The sequence below is a fragment of the Staurois parvus genome, unplaced genomic scaffold (genome assembly GCF_062004578.1).
Source record: "Staurois parvus isolate SC_StPar_1 unplaced genomic scaffold, SC_StPar_1.0 ptg000267l, whole genome shotgun sequence".
NCBI classification, from domain to species: Eukaryota; Metazoa; Chordata; class Amphibia; order Anura; family Ranidae; genus Staurois; species Staurois parvus.
In genome coordinates this window covers 4,399,079-4,417,575 of record NW_028318063.1, presented here as the reverse complement: position 1 = coordinate 4,417,575, position 18,497 = coordinate 4,399,079, and the positions used below count along the sequence as shown (strand labels likewise).

The 18,497-nt window shown below is 40.6% G+C and overlaps 1 long non-coding RNA gene across 1 annotated transcript; it reads left to right on the top strand.

Annotated features, from left to right (window-relative positions):
- Positions 1-4,641: 4,641 nt before the first annotated feature.
- On the top strand, positions 4,642-15,669 carry LOC149459256 (uncharacterized). Its single transcript, XR_016313312.1, has 3 exons — positions 4,642-4,859; positions 15,188-15,283; positions 15,389-15,669. It is a non-coding gene; the product is annotated as an uncharacterized LOC149459256 (long non-coding RNA).
- Positions 15,670-18,497: the final 2,828 nt, after the last annotated feature.

Below are 18,497 nucleotides of genomic sequence, written 5' to 3'. Positions count from 1 at the left end.
TAGACGGGGGCAGTGGCCATTTTTTGTACTCTGTGTATGACCCCGGCTTGATCCTGATGTTGCTCTTGTCTGCTGTTCCATATTGATCCTGGCTCTGACTACTCTACCCATCCTCCGGGATCCACGTGTTCTCTGGAGAAACTCCTCCTGTAACTGGAACATCCACAGGTTCCATCTCATCAGGCATCTCCAAGCAGCAACACCACTGGCAACCCATGCTTCTTTGGGCACTGCACCTCCTGTTTTCACCTCCAGGGCGCACTGCACTTAGCCGTAAGGGGTGCCATCTCTCTATTGCAGCCTCAGCCTCAGGTATGTGACACCTGCCCTTAATCTATCAATTGCTATATATGTGCTCCAACCTTCGAGACTCTCAAAATTTATAGCATTAGGACTGCAGATATACTAGGGTGCTGTGACGTGACCTCTGCAGCTTACACATGTATTTGCAAATGTATGCAAATTAAACACCTTGCTTTAATGTGAACTGTTAGACAGGCTAATTTGATTTGTTTCAGGTTAGGTGGTGAGTTGGGAATTTTTGTTTGTTGTTTTTTGACATGTGTCAACCTTCCATGTGCTTCTTGATGTAAAGGCCAGTTGTAGGTTGGGGTGGTTGCCATTTATTTGTAACGCTTGACACTGGTCCATGGTAGGCGGCATGCAGGGTCACTTCCAGCATTCAAGCAGTTGTAAAGCTTATTTTTTTCTTTTTCCTAAAATAAAAAAGTTGCTATACTAACCTGCTTTGTGCAATGGTTTACCTCCTCATTTGGGGTAACCTGCCAGAGCTGTCCACTCCTTTTCTCTAAGTGCACACATAGCAAACTGCTTGCTATGTAGGCACTCGTATTGGCATGCTTCCAAGCTGGCCAACCATAGACAAACACAGCATGGCTCAGCCCCACCCCATCACAGGAATTTATTCACTGTCAGAGCCTCCTATGAATACAGGAAGAAGGGAGAACAGCTGCTGCAGATCGGACAGAACTGGATCAAGAGAAGATCCTGGCAAGTGTTTAAGGCGGGGCTGGGGCGAGCTGCTTTTGAAAGGTTTTTTTTTACCTTAAAGCAGACCTACACTGCATCTGAGCACCACAAACCAAAAACACTATTTAACCACTTGCCTATTGGGCACTTATACCCCCTTCTTGCCCAGGCCAATTTTCAGCTTTCAGCATTGTCGCACTTTGAATGACAACTGTGCGGTCATGCAACACTGCACCCATATGACATTTTTATCATTTTTTTCACACAAATAGAGCTTTATTTTGGTGGTATTTACTCGCCTCTGGGTGTTTATTTTTTGTGCTATAAACAAAAAAATAGCAAAAGATTTGAAAAAAAGGTTTTTCTTTGTTTCTATTATAACATTTTGCAAACAGGTAATCTTTCTCCTTCACTGATGTGCGTTGATGAGGCTGCACTGATGGGCACTGATAAGCAGCATTGATGGGCACTGATAGGCAGCACTGATGAGGTGGCATGGATAGGCAGCACTGATGAGGTGGCACTGCTGATGCTGCACTGATATGCAACAATGATGGGCACTGGTAGGCGGCACTGATGGGCAGCACTGATGGCACTGACTGCCCACACTGCTGGGGGGCACTGCTAGGCACAGGTGGGTGGCACTACTAGGCACTGCTGGGCACAGGTGGGTGGCACTCCTGGGCACTTGTGGGCAGCACTGCTGGGCACTGATCATCAGTGATGATTGGCGACAATCCATCCTCTGACAATTGCCAGTTATCGGCAGTGCTTTCCTCATGCTGTGACAGCATGAGTGCAGCCGATAACCAGCAACTGCATTTACCATGATCTGCTGTGTCATTGGACACAGCTGATCATGTGGTAAAAGGCCACTGTGATTGGCCTTTTACCACATCACATGATCAGCTGTGTCCATAGGACATACCGATAACGGAGATTGCCGGAGGCGTGCAGGAGGGCGCGTTCTGGTTCATATGACACCCTCCCAGAACTGGACAACTGCGCTGTAGCTGTCATTCGGCTATAGTGCATTTGGCAAGTGGTTAATATACAATACAAACCTCCCCACCCGTCCATGTCTCTATGCTTTATTTTGCTGAGAAATCACTGTGAAAAAATCCCCCTAGCTTTTATGGTCCTGGCCATCTTCAGTAAGGTCAGATGATTCATGTAACATTTACAGTGAGGAACAGAAGTATTTGAACACCCTGCGATTTTGCAAGTTCTCCCACTTAGAAATCATTGAGGGGTCTGAAATTCACATTGTAGGTGCATTCCCACTCTGAGACACAGAATTTACAAACAAAATTCAGGAAATCACATTGTATGATTTTAAAAAAATGTATTTGTCTTGCACTGCTGAACATAAGTATTTGAACACCTGAGAAAATCAGTGCTAATATTTGTTACAGAAGCCTTTGTTTGCAATTACAGAGGTCAAATGTTTCCTGTAGTTCTTGACCAGGTTTGCACACACTGCAACAGGGATTTTGGCCCACTCCTCCACACAGATCTCCTCTAGATCTGTCAGGTTTCGGGGCTGTCGCTGAGCAACACAGAGTTTCAGCTCCCTCCAAAGATATTCTATTGGATTTAGGTCTGGAGACTGGCTAGGCCACTCCAGAACCTTGATATGCTTCTTACGGAGCCACTCCTTGTTTATCCTGGCTGTGTGCTTCGGGTCATTGTCATGTTGGAAGACCCAGCCAGGACCCATCTTCAATGCTCTGACTGAGGGAAGGAGGTTGTTGCTCAAAATCTCACAATAACTGGCCCCATTCATCCTCTCCTTAATACAGTGCAGTCGTCCTGTCCCCCCAAAGCATGATGTTACCATCCCCATTCTTCACAGTAGGGATGGTGTTGTTGGGATGCAACTCATCCTTCTTTTTCCTCCCAACACGACGAGTGAAGTTTAGACCAATAAATTCTACTTTGGTCTCATATGACCACATGACTTTCTCCCATGCGTCCTCTGGATCATCCAGATGGTCATTGGCAAACTTCAGACGGGCCTGGACATGTGATGACTTGAGCAGAGGAACCTTCCATGCAATGCATGATTTGAAACCATGACGACATAGTGTTCTACCGACAGTGACCTTTGAAACTGTGGTCCCAGCTCTCTTCATGTCATTGACCAGCTCCTCCCTTGTAGTTCTGGGCTGATTCCTCACCTTTCTTATCATCAGTGATACCCCATGAGATGAGATCTTGCATGGAGCCCCAGTCCGAGGGAGACTGAGAGTCGTCTTTAGCCTCTTCCATTTTCTAACAATTGCTCCAACAGTTGATCTATTTTTACCAAGCTACTTGGCAATTGCCCCATAGCCCTTTCCAGCCTTGTGGAAGTCCACAATTTTGTCTCTGGTGTCTTTTGATAGCTCTTTGGTCTTGCCCATGGTAGTAGTTGGCGTCTGACTGACTGTGGGGTGGACAGGTGTCTTTAAAGAGCTCAGACAGGTGCTACTAAGTTAGATTAATAAGTGGAGTAGAGGTGGACTTTTTAAAGGCACAGTAACAGGTCTTTGAGAGCCAGAATTCTTGCTGTTTCTTAGGTGTTCAAATACTTATGTTCAGCAGTGCAAGACAAATAAATTCTTTAAAAATCATACAATGCGATTTCCTGAATTTTTTTGGGAAATTGTGTCTCTCAGAGTGGGAATGCACCTACAATGTGAATTTCAGACCCCTCCATGATTTCTAAGTGGGAGAACTTGCAAAATTGCAGGGTGTTCAAAAACTTCTGTTCCTCACTGTACTTCCTGGAATCCATTTTCCCTTAGCACAGGCATGCAGCCAGGAGGGTGTGCTTAGCTGAGAAAACCCCTCCTCCCCTTTTAAAGTCTCCTGGGATGTATAAAATTATTTGCCTAGGCATGGAAACCAGGAAGTAACTGAAGAAATGTAAAACAAGTTTTAAACAGGTGAATATGATGTACTTTCATATTTATTTACTAATGCAGCATATGGATTAAAAATAGTCAATGTTGATTGAGAGAGTGATGTTTCCAACCCACTCCCCCCCCCCCTCCCAAATAGTTACCAAAGCCCAATCTCAATCCAACACTGTGCTTGAGAGCGGCAGTGTTTACTGTTCTCTCTCTCTCTCCTCACAGGAATCAGTGAGAGCAAGGGGAGCCTTTGGCTCTTGCTACTGTCAATTAAATCCTGTGATGAGGGAGTGAGGGATCAAGCTCGCACATGTGCCACCATAGGAAGCCACTTCCTATGGTGGCACACGGAGAGCAGGCGTAGCCCAAAACACTGGCAGGGGACCCCAGAAGAGGATCGGGGCAGCTCTGTTCAAAACCATTGCACAGGGCAGGTAAGTATAATATGTTTGTTATTTTTAAAAAAACTCTTACTATCTGTGCTGCCATATTTTAGTGGTGTTTAATAGTACTGTAGCAGAACTCTGTGTAGTAAAGTAGAGAAGAAGAAGCGCCTCTAAGTGCTGCAGACCACTTTAATTCAGCATAAAAGTAGGAACACTCACATGTTAGTAGAGTAATACAGGCATGTTAGTTATATGGTGTGGAAGACCCAGCCAGGACCCATCTTCAATGCTCTGACTGAGGGAAGGAGGTTGTTGCTCAAAATCTCACAATAAATAACCCCATTCATCCTCTCCTTAATACAGTGCCTAATACGCCCGCGTCTCACTGGAGGGAGCGTGGTAGCAGGAGGGAGACAGATGTGGAGCTGGCTGACATGCACGTACTCCTCAAGATGGCGGCTGGAACGCACGCTGGAGTGCAACGTCGGTGTAGGTGTGATGAAGTTAGTGACCAGGATTCAATGCGACGAGTTTCGGAGCATGCACTGGCCTCTAGTGGCAGAAGCGCGCTCCTTTGTCAAGCAAGGTATTGGCAAAGGCAGAAGACCGTTTATTTTATATACTGGCTATTGGAGTTTAATTGGCAATATACAATTAACCTGATTGGGGGAATACGAGTGGAGACATGTGGGCTATTCATATAAAACATGTGTGTCTTATAATTAAAAACATTAGTGGGGGAACAAACAATAATAACAAACAGTGAGGGAAGAATTAAAAAATTATATAAAAAAAGGATATAAAAGATATAAAAAAAACGAATAAGGAAAATAAAAAATAAAAAAATGAAAAATTAAAAGTGCAAACATATACGTGTGGGGAAAAAAATTATATGCTGGAAAAAAGAAATGATGAAATGAGGAAATTAAAAAATGACAAAGGGTGAATATGGAAAATAATATATGAAAAAATGAAAAGGTATAGTGTGATACAGTCTAATGAAAAAATGATTTGTAAAAATAAAAATAAAATTAATGAAATAATAATAAATAAAAAATAAAAATACTTAAAAATTAAAAATAAAGAGTAAAAAATAGAAATAAAAAAGAATATTGGAGTTGCTGTATGGGATGGTATATAGTGGTATATATACTACACGCTAGCCAACATTATAAATTGTAAAACATATATGAGAAGATGGGGTTATTTTTTTTTTTTATAAATATTGATTTTCAACAAAATTTATTTTACAATCATTTTCTCCAATTAAAAAAAAACTAGACAGTATCATTTTACTACAATAATTATCTCCCTAAAATATCTCTATCCCCCCCCCCTCCCATCTACCCCCCCCCATCCAACCACTCTGCGTTTTCCCCCCTCCTCCCTATAAAAAGCAACCAGAGTATATCTAATAGGATGTTATATCTTCATATGTTTCTCCTTCACTTTAAACGCTTCCCATTTTTTCCATTTTACATAAATATGTCCCCATCTTATCTACATGCATATAGGAAAGTTTCTCCATCTTACAAATCGGATTCACTCTAACTACCCAATCCTCTTCCGTTGGCACTTCCTTTTTTCGCCTGGGAATCAAACCCTTAGCTGCACTTAAAAAATACCATATACCCGAATCCTTATATAATTTCACTGATAACTCTGTATTATGGAAAAGACAAATCTCTGGGTCTAATCTGACGTTAATTTCAGTAATCCTCCCCACAAAGTGAATTAATTTCTTCCAAAATGTTTGTATTTTTGAGCACTCCCACCATATATGATACAACGTGCCTATCTCTCCACAACTCCTCCAACACAATGGTGAAATCACCCCATTCATTTTATGTTCAACTTTCGGTGTAATGTGCCAATTTATCAAACACTTGTAATTTATTTCCACCTCTCGCATACTTATATTTTCATGAATGAATCTATATATTTTCTTTTGCTTCCCCTCATCTATTTCCACCCCCAAATCTCTTTCCCATTTCCCTATATACATCGGTTTTGTGCTGGTGTCTAAATCAGTGAAAATCTTATATATTTTAGCAATTTTGTGTTTCCCATCTCCCCGTGATTCTAACAACCTCTCAAATGGATTCCAATCCTTTCTAGTTCTCAAAGGTTTTGGGAGTTTTCCGACAAAGTGTTTCAATTAATGATATCGCCACTCATCTATCCTAGTGAAAACTTCTCCTTTTTTCTTTTCCAACTCAAATTATCCCAATTCCTCTCCCACCATTATATCTCTCAATTGTGCATCCTCCTTTATAATCCATTTTCCTGTGATACCCTCCCTACCTGGAGCAAAAAACTCTGTGTTCCTTAATGGCATTAACAGTGACTTAAATACCCACCCCTACTGTCTGTGCAATATATCCCAAACTCTTAAAACATTTAAAGTGTACAAACTTGTGCTAGCATCTAATCCCCTATATTGTGCGGGCACCCATATAATCCTACTTAAATTCGTTCCACTCAGTGTATTTTCAATTTTGACCCAACTTTTCCCTGGGTTGTGCGTCCAATCAAACATTCTCGCCATTATTACTGATTTATAATATCTCTTAAAATCTGGTACTCCCAAACCACCCCTCTTTTTTCTTCTACTCAATGTTTCATAGCATATTCTAGGTTTTTTATTCCTCCATATATATCTTATCATTTTTTTAAGTTCTTTAAAATATACCTCTGGAAGTTTGATTGGGACCATTTGAAATTTATATAAGATTTTGGGCACTATTACCATTTTTATCAGATTTATGCGTCCTATCCAAGACGGGTTTCCTCCCCCTAATCTCTTTAATTCCTCTTTAATCTCGTTTAATAGGGAAATATAATTTAATTTATACAAATTCTTATATGAAGCAGAAAGTTTTAACCCTAGATACGTTAATTCTTTTTCTCTCCATACGATAACTCCCCATATTCCTTCAATATCTTCATTAAATTTGGGAGTGTTATACTAGGATTTCCCACATAGAACATCAAATCATCCGCATAGGCCTCCACTTTATGTTCTCTATCTCCTGTCTGTATTCCCTTTATATCTATGTTCTTGCTTATTGTAGACAGCAAAGGCTCCAGAGATAAAACATACAACAATGGGGACAATGGACATCCCTGTCTTGTTCCATTTGACATCCCGAAAAAGTCCGACCTTTCTCCATTAACCATAATAGATGCTGAAGGCCCCTTTATAGCTTTCCAATCCACTCTCTCATTCTAACTCCCAGCCCTAGGGCTTCCAAGGTGCCCATCATAAATCCCCAGTTCACTCTATCAAATGCTTTTGCGGCGTCAATTGACAACAACACCACCAGGTGTTTTCTCTTTTCTACTTTTCTGAATGAGCAACAAAGATCTCAACCCGTTATCTCTGCCTTCTCTCCCTGGGACGAACCCCACCTGATCCCCATGTATCCAATCAGGCATTAAATCCTTCAACCTGTTTGCCAATACCTTTGCGTACAATTTAGTATCTACATTCAGCAATTAAATTGGTCTATAGCTTGAACACTGGGAGGCATCTTTATCTTCCTTATGAATTAAAACTACATTAGCCTGTAGGGATTCTTGCCTCATTTCCATCTCACCCCCCCCCCCCCCAGGGCTTTCATATATATCTTCAGTTTAGGTATTAACAATTCTTTATATTTTTTATAGTATCTCACAGTATACCCATCTGGCCCCGGACTTTTCCCCGCCATAGTACTTTTTAATGCTATTTTTATTTCTTCTTGTGTGATTTCTAATTCTAGGGAGTCCAATTGTACTTCACTCAGTTTCGGTAAACCCGCATTTTTTAAGTATGTCCTTCTCTTTTCACTTTTTACTATTCCAACATTATTTATAGTATCTTGGGGGATGATATTATACAGCTTACTATAATATTCCTCAAAAACTCCAGCAATATCTTTAGTTGAGTGGGCCAATTCACCCTTGGGGTTTCTTATTTTTTCTATGTAATTCATGTTTTTCTTTTTCCTTAAGGCTTATTACTTTATTAAAGACTCTCCTTTTTTCCTCTTCCATCAAGGTCTCTAGCTCTTCTTTCTTTTTTATTATCTTCTACATTATCTCTTTAGATATTTTACTTTTATGCACCTGTTTAAGATCAAATATTTCCTTTAGAAGCCCACTATTTTTTTTCCCCCTTTCTTTTTTCTTTTTTTTCCCCCATTGCAATAAGAAATCCTCTGTTGTAAGCCTTATGGGCCTCCCATACTGTAGCCACCGACAAATTTCCTGTATCATTCTTCTCAAAAAATCGTTTTATCACCTCCTCAATCTTCTGATCAATCTCATGATCCAGGAGAAGTGCCTCGTTCATCTTCCAAACTAAGCCTCCCTTCACCTCTCTTCCCCATCTTGATTTCATTGTGACAGGGGCATGATCTGATAAAGACATTACTTCAATTTTTACTTCTACCACAAACTCTATAAATCAATGTTCCATCAATATATAATCCAATCTAGAATATGTCTCGTGTGCATGTGAGAAGAAGGTATAGTCTCTGTCTTTCATGTGCCTAATTCTCCATATATCCACCAGTTGGCACTCATGTATCAACTTCTTTAGTGATCTCAGAGACCTACTCTCCTCCCTCTGCACAGAAGAGGTTGTATCCATCCGCAGGTCCATACAGACATTAAAATCTCCAGCCACTATCAGATGGCCTTTTTTAAAATCCATCAATTTTTTCAATACTCCCTTCAAAAATATCTCCGGCTTCTTATTTGGACAGTATATATTAGCTATTGTGCACTCAATTTCCTGCAACTTGCCCTTTAGAAACAAAAGTCTTCCCTCAGGATCCATCATTCTATTCTCCAGCTCAAACCTTTTATTCTTTGCGAACCCTATAGCTACCCCCTTTGCTCTTTTAATTGGAGAATCTGCATAGTACCACGCCGGATAATGTCTAGTATTCAGCCTAACATTTGACTATCTCTTGGTGTGTCTCCTGTAAAAAAACCACTGAAGATGTTCTATGTTGCAACTCTCTAAACAACCTAAATCTCTTCCCAGGACAATACAACCCATTTACATTGTAAGGTACAAACTGTACTTCTTCCATATTTCTCTTCTCCTCCAACTCCTTCTCTCTTCTCCTACTCTCATAGCTCCTCCCAACCCGCAGAGTGTTAACCCTAATACCCCCCTCCCTCTCCCCTCCCCCCCTCCCACCGCACCCTCCCCCTCCCCATCCTCCCCACCCTCCCCCTTTTTAGGCTTAAAGTTTGCCTACTCATCATTTGTGGGCCTAAACCCACCTTTGATTTAAAACCTTGGGGTTGAACTCCGCCCATATACAGCTCTCCTTTTCCCTACCCCCCCGTCCCTTTATCTATCTAGTTCAGTAATTTCTCAGACAATTAAAAATGAAAACAGCGTTCGAACAGAGAAATAAGAGAGAGAGAGAGGAGAGAGGAGATAAAAAAAAAAAAAAAAAACCCACCTTACTCCTCTCCTCCGTTCCCTTCCCTACTTTCCCCCGCTTACTAGCTGCCAATCCTCTTTCCCCATAACCCCTGTATCTCCTTCTTCTTCTTCCCACCCTGGTAACTTTATTCTCTGCAAGTCAAGTCTATCACAGAAGTCTCAAGTCCTCAGGAAATCTCAGAATAGTCGTGAGTCCATTTTTCCATCCGGTTAAGCTCGCCTGGGCTCCCCATCTATAATGCACATTCTGTTTTCTCATCTGATCTACCAGGGGTTTCAAAGATCTTTCTCCATAATGTCTCCGGTGCTAAGTCCGCAAAAATTTGAATATTTATTTCTTCATACTTGTTCTTCCCTTGATTTTCTTCCAAATCTCTTCTTTATCACTCAGCCTATGAAATTGGATAATTATATCTCTCGATCTTTCTCTACCGATTCCTTGTTGAAATTTTCCTATTCTAAATGCACCATCCAATCTAAACATTTCTGAAATAGGTCTGTCCATTGTGAAGTTTAAGATTTTACTCATTAACCCTTTCAAGTCCTCCCCCTGTGAACTCCGAGACCCCTCATATCCTAAGATTACACCTTCTATCCCTATTTTCTTGAACCTCTATTTTGTAAAGCAATCTTTTTTGATCTTTCCTGATTTACAGTGTCCATTTCTCAAGTTCTGAAATATCTTGGGCATGATTTTTGAGTTTTTCCTCCGTTTCTTCCACTCTTCCAGAATCTGAAAGGCACTTGCAATTGCCTTTCAGATTCTCTTCCCTCCATACTTTCTATCATATGTTGACTGCCATTGTCCATTCCTAGGGATAGTCTAGGACTTTTTTCCAAACTAATTTCCAATTCGCTCTTTTCATTTATCCCCAGTGGTCTTTCTGGGGTCACATTCCCTTGAGATGTATAGACACCAGGGAGAACTCCAATAGACTCAGTCTAAAACATCTGCATGGTGTACATTGATTGCTGGATTATTGATATTTTTTGATTATATCTATACGATATTTTGTAATTCCCTCCCCTTTTGTGGAAGGGAAAATACTTAAGGAGGTAATGGCCTATCAGATCAATGAGGAGATGGATGCGGAAATTAGATCTGCATTTACTAAGAACTTAGACCCCCAAGGAGAGGGAAATGAGGGAGACATCAAGACCAAGTTCAAGCTACATAAGAAACTAACTACTAAATATTTGAATAGAAAGTGGGATATTACATCCCTTGAATCATACATAGAGAGAGAGATTGTTCCCAGGGGATTAAGAGAAAAGGTAATCCCAGCAGAACATCTTCACACCCCCAGATTCCTGGAAAGGTGGAAAGAGGTCTGTATAAAACATGGCATAGAGATTATGCGATTAATTGTGGAAGAAGAGAAGGTTCAACTGAATGAACTCTCTAATGAAATCAATGAGAGCGCAAAATCACTTGATCCTCTGAAGAATGATCCTGAGTTTGATAAACATAATGATTTCCTTAGAAAAGAGATAGAAAAAATCCAAAAAAATCTGAAATTTACGAAACAACAAAAATTTAGAAGAGATTTGGAGGACTGGGAGAAAGGTGAGATATTTGACCTAACTAATAGTAGAGGAAGGAGTCGATCAAAACGTAAAAAACATTTTTCTAGGAACAATAGAGGATATTCATCAATGAGTGAGGATGATGATGAAAGTAATAAGAGATCTGTCAGTTTTTTAGAGGAAAAAACAGATGGCGAGAACCATGGAATATTAAAACAAACAAACAAACAAATGAATGGGACAAAGGAAGAAAGAAACACCCCAATTGCTCTCAAACCATCCAATCAAAATCGAACCAGAAGTCACAAGAGATAAAGACTAACCAAGAGGGGGGAACGAATGACCTTAAGGTAATAAATCTTTCCAATTTTGTATTGAAAAAAAGACACTATGATCTACTGCGGAAAGGTCTAACTTTTTCTCCTACGGATAAAATGGACCTGTTTGAGGTCTATAAAGACTTAAACCTGTTTTTGAGAAAGATCCTTTTAAGAATTCCATATGTATCTAGAGAAGAACAAAATCCCTGTGATCTGAATTCAGAGAGGGAACAACAGGCATTAAGAGATCTCATTAGTCTCTTTGAGGAGACTCCCACAGACAGTGAATTTGGGGAGGGGGATGTTTCTAACAAGTGGAAAAGACACACTAGACTTAGGCATTCTTCTAGAAGGAGTTTTAATATCAGGGAAAATAAATGGCTAAGTACTTTTTTAGATCTAGTACATGATGATCTTGGAAAAATAGACTGGACAATGAGGAACGCTGATAACCTCACTAGGGGTGAAAGAATAGCCCTTAGGGAACTTAAAAATGCTAAAAACATCGTGATTAAAAAGAGTGATAAAGGGGGGAATGTAGTACTACTAGAGAGTGTGGAATATGAGAAGGAGGTGCTTAGACAGCTGAAGAGTCTGGATACATATCGCAAACTACATAACAACCCGTTCCCAAAACTTGTGGTTGATCTAAATAAAAAAGTGGGATTGGCACGTGAAGCAAACTTATTAACCAAACGGGAATGTGATATGTTGACAGTTGATACATATAATATTCCCACCTTCTATGTAATCCCAAAAATACATAAAAATCCCTCTCAACCACCGGGACGCCCTATAGTATCTGCTATTGGTGGCCCCCTGGAACCAATAGGTAAACTTGTAGACGACTTAATCAAGGATCTGGTCTTGGAACTCAGATCTTATGTAAGGGATACGGGGGATGTACTTAAAAAGATTCTAAATGTAAAAGTACCAGAAGGTGCACTCCTGGTGGGCATTGATGTGGAATCATTGTATACCTCCATCCCACACGTTTGGGGACAGAAAGCGGTGGCCCATTTTCTGGAGATATACTTTCCTGAAATGGAGGCTCAAAATGAATTTATATTGGATTTGCTTGAGTTTATGCTGACCCATAACTGTTTTCAGTTTCTGGGCTTCTTCTATCAGCAAATATGTGGTACCTCCATGGGAGCACCCTGGGCCCCGGCATTCGCATGTTTACATCTAGGTCTGTGGGAAGAGGAGCTAGTATATCCCTCCACTCCCTATAAACAATACGCAATAACCTGGTTGCGATACATTGATGATGTCCTAATGGTCTGGGATGGAGGTATGGGTGAGCTTAAAAGCTTTATGGAATTTTTGAACAAGAATGATAGAAATATCAAACTCACTTACACAGTGGATAGAGAGGTGATAACTTTTCTGGATTTATCAATCTCTGTCCACGAAAATGAACTGGTCACTAAAACATTTAGAAAGGAAACAGCGGCCAATACACTTCTACATGCTAATAGCTATCACACAAGGAGTTTAAAACAGGGAATTCCTATTGGTCAGTTCCAGAGAATAAAAAGAAACTGTACAGAAGAATTAGAGTATAGACATGAATCTATCCAGCTCTATAAGAGGTTCAGAGAGAGGGGCTATTCACATAGAACCCTAAGAAGAGCAAAAAGAAGAGCCCTCGGTAAAACAAGAGAGGAACTAATTAATAAATCAAAACCAAAGGTAGCTGCGAATACTGAAAACCAACCGGTAAGATTCATAACTAAATTTGGACAACAATGGGGTGAAGTCAAGAAGGCCCTGGACTCCCATTGGCATTTACTAACTCAAAATCCGCAGATAGCGAGAGTGGTAGGAGAGAGCCCCCATATGGTGGCAAAACGAACTCGGAATCTAAATGATATATTAGTACAATCAGAATTTCAGAGGGCACCACAAAGAAACTGGCTAACTAGGAGGACTGGCGTATATGGTATGTTTCCATGTGGTCACTGTCAGATTTGTCCATTTGTACACAAGTCCAATCAGTTCTTCAACAATGATAACTCTAGGATATTTCAAATATGAAGCTTCATTAACTGCTCTAGTAGTAAAATGATATATATGATAGAATGTCCATGTAAAAAGATATATATAGGTAAAACAAAAAGAAGCCTTAGGACTAGGATTGGTGAACATCTGAGAGACATTAGAAATGAAAATAGGAATGTAAGAAAGGGAGAAAAAGAGAACCCACTGGCGCAACACTTTAAAGAAGTACACGGGGGCAAAACAGATGGTCTAAAAGTAAAAGGGATCTTTCTGCTGAATATTTCGGCTCGTCGGGGTGACTTTGACAAAGTCCTCCTACAAAAAGAAAAATTCTGGATCTATACCCTAGGGGCACTTGTCCCATTTGGACTAAATACAGAACTCAACTTTGGGGTATTTTTGAAATGAATTCCCTTGAACTCTTTATATACCCTGAGTCATAATCTACATTGGGATATTATATATATGTATTAAATATGGGCTTCTGTGGACAAAATATGAATCTAACTATCCAATCTTCTCTACTCCTATTGGGTGGTGAGCATATACAATAATAGGACTGATATTAAAATTCTGGTAGCTGGACCTGGTTTTGATGTTTCCCTATGTGAACATGAAATATGCTAATAATAATCTCCTCTTTATTATCCTTTTGGAAGATGACTTGATCTATAGTAATAAGGCTCCTCTTCTACATCCAGCAATCATTTTAAAATTCAAGATATGTGTTTTAATTCACTTTTGGATATTCTTAATGTAGTGATATTCTTTCAACACAAGATGGCGAGGTGGAGACTTTTTGGTATGCAATTAGTGCACCATATAAGGCAAAGGATTGAAGTCCCCTCCCAGTTCTGACGAAGTCTGCGGTGATTGGCGGACGAAACTCGTCAACGTATTGACGTCACTACGCTCGGCGTCTTCACTGGGTGCGGCGCCCACGAGGCGGGAAGGAACGGCGGTGTCACAGCTCCCTGTTAGGTAGGCCCAAGACCCTCTGAGAACTACCAGTGGGCTATTATCACAGCGGTTCGCAAACGGCAATCCCTCAGGGAAACATACCGTCCACCGGTGGCAAGTTATTTAAAGCTTACGGCTGTTGAGATTTACAGAGCCTACATGGTGTCAATAGGGCATGTTCTATGGGCCTAATTTACCCTGTATACTCGGGGAATTTTTTGGAAATCCTCTTTGGAGGAGAATCTACATATACATATATATATATATATATATATATATATATACACGCTATCCTATTCAGGTATTTTTTGCTGTGACATAGCCACATCCTTATAAAACCGCAAATAACCTTCTCTAATTGAGCAATTTTTGGAAACCCTTTTTTGGGTATATTAAACTCAGGTATCTACGGCCTGCTATATGCTACATACACATTATATGTGTTTAAAATCCACGCATCGTGTATACCTGGTTCCTCACCCCCATATGCATCTTTGAAAAAGCATCAAGGACCTGATCTTATTTCAAGTCGACAGGAGTCTTCTTGATCCTTATTGATGGTAATATATCCACATTTTGTGTGCATTTTGTTTTCGGGGTCACCTGATGCCCATGATCTATACATTTATTATCTTTTTCTATATATATCCTCAGAATCATTTGGTACTGTAGACCTTGTTTCATTTGGGGTGGCTATCCAGGAAGTCCCTACACTTGAGAAGCGGGTATGATAGTCTCACTATTGAGAAGGTAACAGCAGTATCCATTGACTATTGTGGAGGGAGGCCTGGTAAATTTTGGATGTGATTTGGTTTCCATATTTCTATACATATACTATGTATTTTTGTGTTCCAGCTTTTACATTCCAGGAGGTCCCTGACATATATTGGGAACACACCTACTGAATACATGGTTCACTCAAATATAAAGCGGGAAACCTACGGAAACCCAGGATAACTATTTCATCATTACACAACTCTGCCTTATATGGTGCTCTGTTGGCTAAGATGACCCTAAATTGAAGACGCTAAGTGTTTTTTAACATGATTTTATTTTTTTCATATGTACACCGTGCTCATGTTTAACCTCCCTATGATCTATGTGATCAAATAAAGTATTGTTAAAATTCCTTTGAATTCATATTACTCCGGGTGGATCATCTAGAAACCTTCTTTTTCAGATAGGGGTGTTCTTGTCACACTATCATATTGCTTAGAACTCCAATAGACACTAGGGACCCGGATTTAACCTACTATTTAATTGTCCGCTTGAATTTCATTTTCATTTCTAGGGTCATTTATCTTAATCCTCTTTGCTCTTCCACGCCTTCAATCCCCCTAGGGATCCCCTAGGAATCCCCCTTTTCTACTTCCACACTGTTCCTTCATGCCATGCCAAGCAATATACAATTAATCAAAGCCTTCTCTCACTCACCCTCCTCTTCCTTGCTTCTTTTGTGAGGTGGCTCAGGCTGCTATTGTTAGTCTCTCCAGGCACTTTTTCCTTTCCTTAGGGGGGATTCCTCAGGGTATCTCAATTTAGATAGTTAGGGGTTGGGCAGGGCATCCGCTTCGCCATCTGACTGGAGAATCCAAGGAGCAGACTGGGGAGCAAGTTGGGGAACCGGCCACGTCTCTCTCTCCTCCGGACGCCGGCCGGCTTCTCCTCCTCCCAGTGCTCCTTGCGACTGCCCATGTGGTTCTGCCTCATCACTCCATTTCCCCGGCAACCCGACGCTCTTTCCAGGATCCCCGCTGCAAGCCTTGCTCAGAGCCTCGGAGCGAGCGACAGCCGGATCCGCTCCCACCTCACGGACACCACTGCACCACCAGGGCCAAGACCTCCTCTCTCACAGGTAGGTCCGGGGTAGATGGCTTACTCCTCTAGGCCATAGGGGAGGTTTTAGGATCGGAGGTTTATCGGAGAGCACCTACATCGTGCTCTCCAATGCCACCATGCAAAGGCCCCGCCCCCAATCAGCCCATCAATGCCGTTTCTGCTGCAGATGAGAAGATGGGGTTATGATGTAAAAAATCATACATACAGAAATGTAATAATGAATATAATATAAACACAATTAAAATGATAAATCTATGCATAATCCTCCCTAAGGTGTCATAATGGATATACATGAGTCTATTGAGTGAGTCATGTGTAAATTATAATTCATAATATATAAATGAGATAATATAATATATAAAATATCTAAAAACATTTAGTCAAAAAAGGGAGGGGGGGGGGGATGCACAGATGTGACCATAAACGCATGATATACAGTCAGGTCCATAAATATTGGGACATCGACACAATTCTAACATTTTTGGCTCTATACACCACCATAATGGATTTGAAATGAAACGAACAAGATGTGCTTTAACTGCAGACTGTGAGCTTTAATTTGAGGGTATTTACATCCAAATCAGGTGAACGATGTAGGAATTACAACAGTTTGCATATGTGCCTTCCACTTGTTAAAGGACCAAAAGTAATGGGACAGAATAATAATCATAAATCAAACTTTCACTTTTTAATACTTGGTTGCAAATCCTTTGCAGTCAATTACAGCCTGAAGTCTGGAACGCATAGACATCACCAGACGCTGGGTTTCATCCCTGGTGATGCTCTGCCAGGCCTCTACTGCAACTGTCTTCAGTTCCTGCTTGTTCTTGGGGCATTTTCACTTCAGTTTTGTCTTCAGCAAGTGAAATGCATGCTCAATCGGATTCAGGTCAGGTGATTGACTTGACCATTGCATAACATTCCACTTCTTTCCCTTAAAACACTCTTTGGTTGCTTTTGCAGTATGCTTTGGGTCATTGTCCATCTGCACTGTGAAGCGGCGTCCAATGAGTTCTGAAGCATTTGGCTGAATATGAACAGATAATATTGCCAGAAACACTTCAGAATTCATCCTGCTGCTTTTGTCAGCAGTCAAATCATCAATAAATACAAGAGAACCAGTTCCATTGGCAGCCATGCATGCCCTCGCCATGACACTACCATCACAATGCTTCACTGATGAGGTGGTATGCTTAGGATCATGAGCAGTTCCTTTCCTTCTCCATACTCTTCTCTTCCCATCACTCTGGTACAAGTTGATCTTGGTCTCATCTGTCCATAGGATGTTGTTCCAGAACTGTGAAGGCTTTTTTAGATGTCGTTTGGCAAACTCTAATCTGGCCTTCCTGTTTTTGAGGCTCACCAATGGTTTACATCTTGTGGTGAACCCTCTGTATTCACTCTGGTGAAGTCTTCTCTTGATTGTTGACTTTGACACACATACACCTACCTCCCGGAGATTGTACTTTATCTGGCCAACTGTTGTGAAGGGTGTTTTCTTCACCAGAGAAAGAATTCTTCGGTCATCCACCACAGTTGTTTTCCGTGGTCTTCCTGGTCTTTTGGTGCTGCTGAGCTCACCGGTGCGTTCCTTCTTTTTAAGAATGTTTCAAACAGTTGTTTTGGCCATGCCTATTGTTTTTGCTATCTCTCTGATGGGTTTGTTTTGTTTTTTCAGCCTAATGATGGCTTGCTTCCCTGATAGTGACAGCTCTTTGGATCTCATCTTGAGAGTTATCTTGTTCGTTTCATTTCAAATCCATTGTGGTGGTGTATAGAGGCAAAAAATGTAAGAATTGTGTCGATGTCCCAATATTTATGGACCTGACTATTTGGAGACTGCATATTAAGAAAAATAGACCATGTAATATGAAAACATATTGAAAATATTTTCAATATTTTCTTTTTTCTTTTCCTTATTCGTTTTTATATCTTTTTTAATATCATTTTTTAATTCTTCCCTCACTCTTTGTTATTGTTTTTTTCCCCCACTAATGTTTTTAATTATAAGACCCACATGTTTTATATGAATAGCCCACATGTCTCCACTCTTATTCCCCCAGTCAGGTTAATTGTATATTGCCAATTAAGCTCCATTAGCCAGTATATAAAATAAACGGTCTTC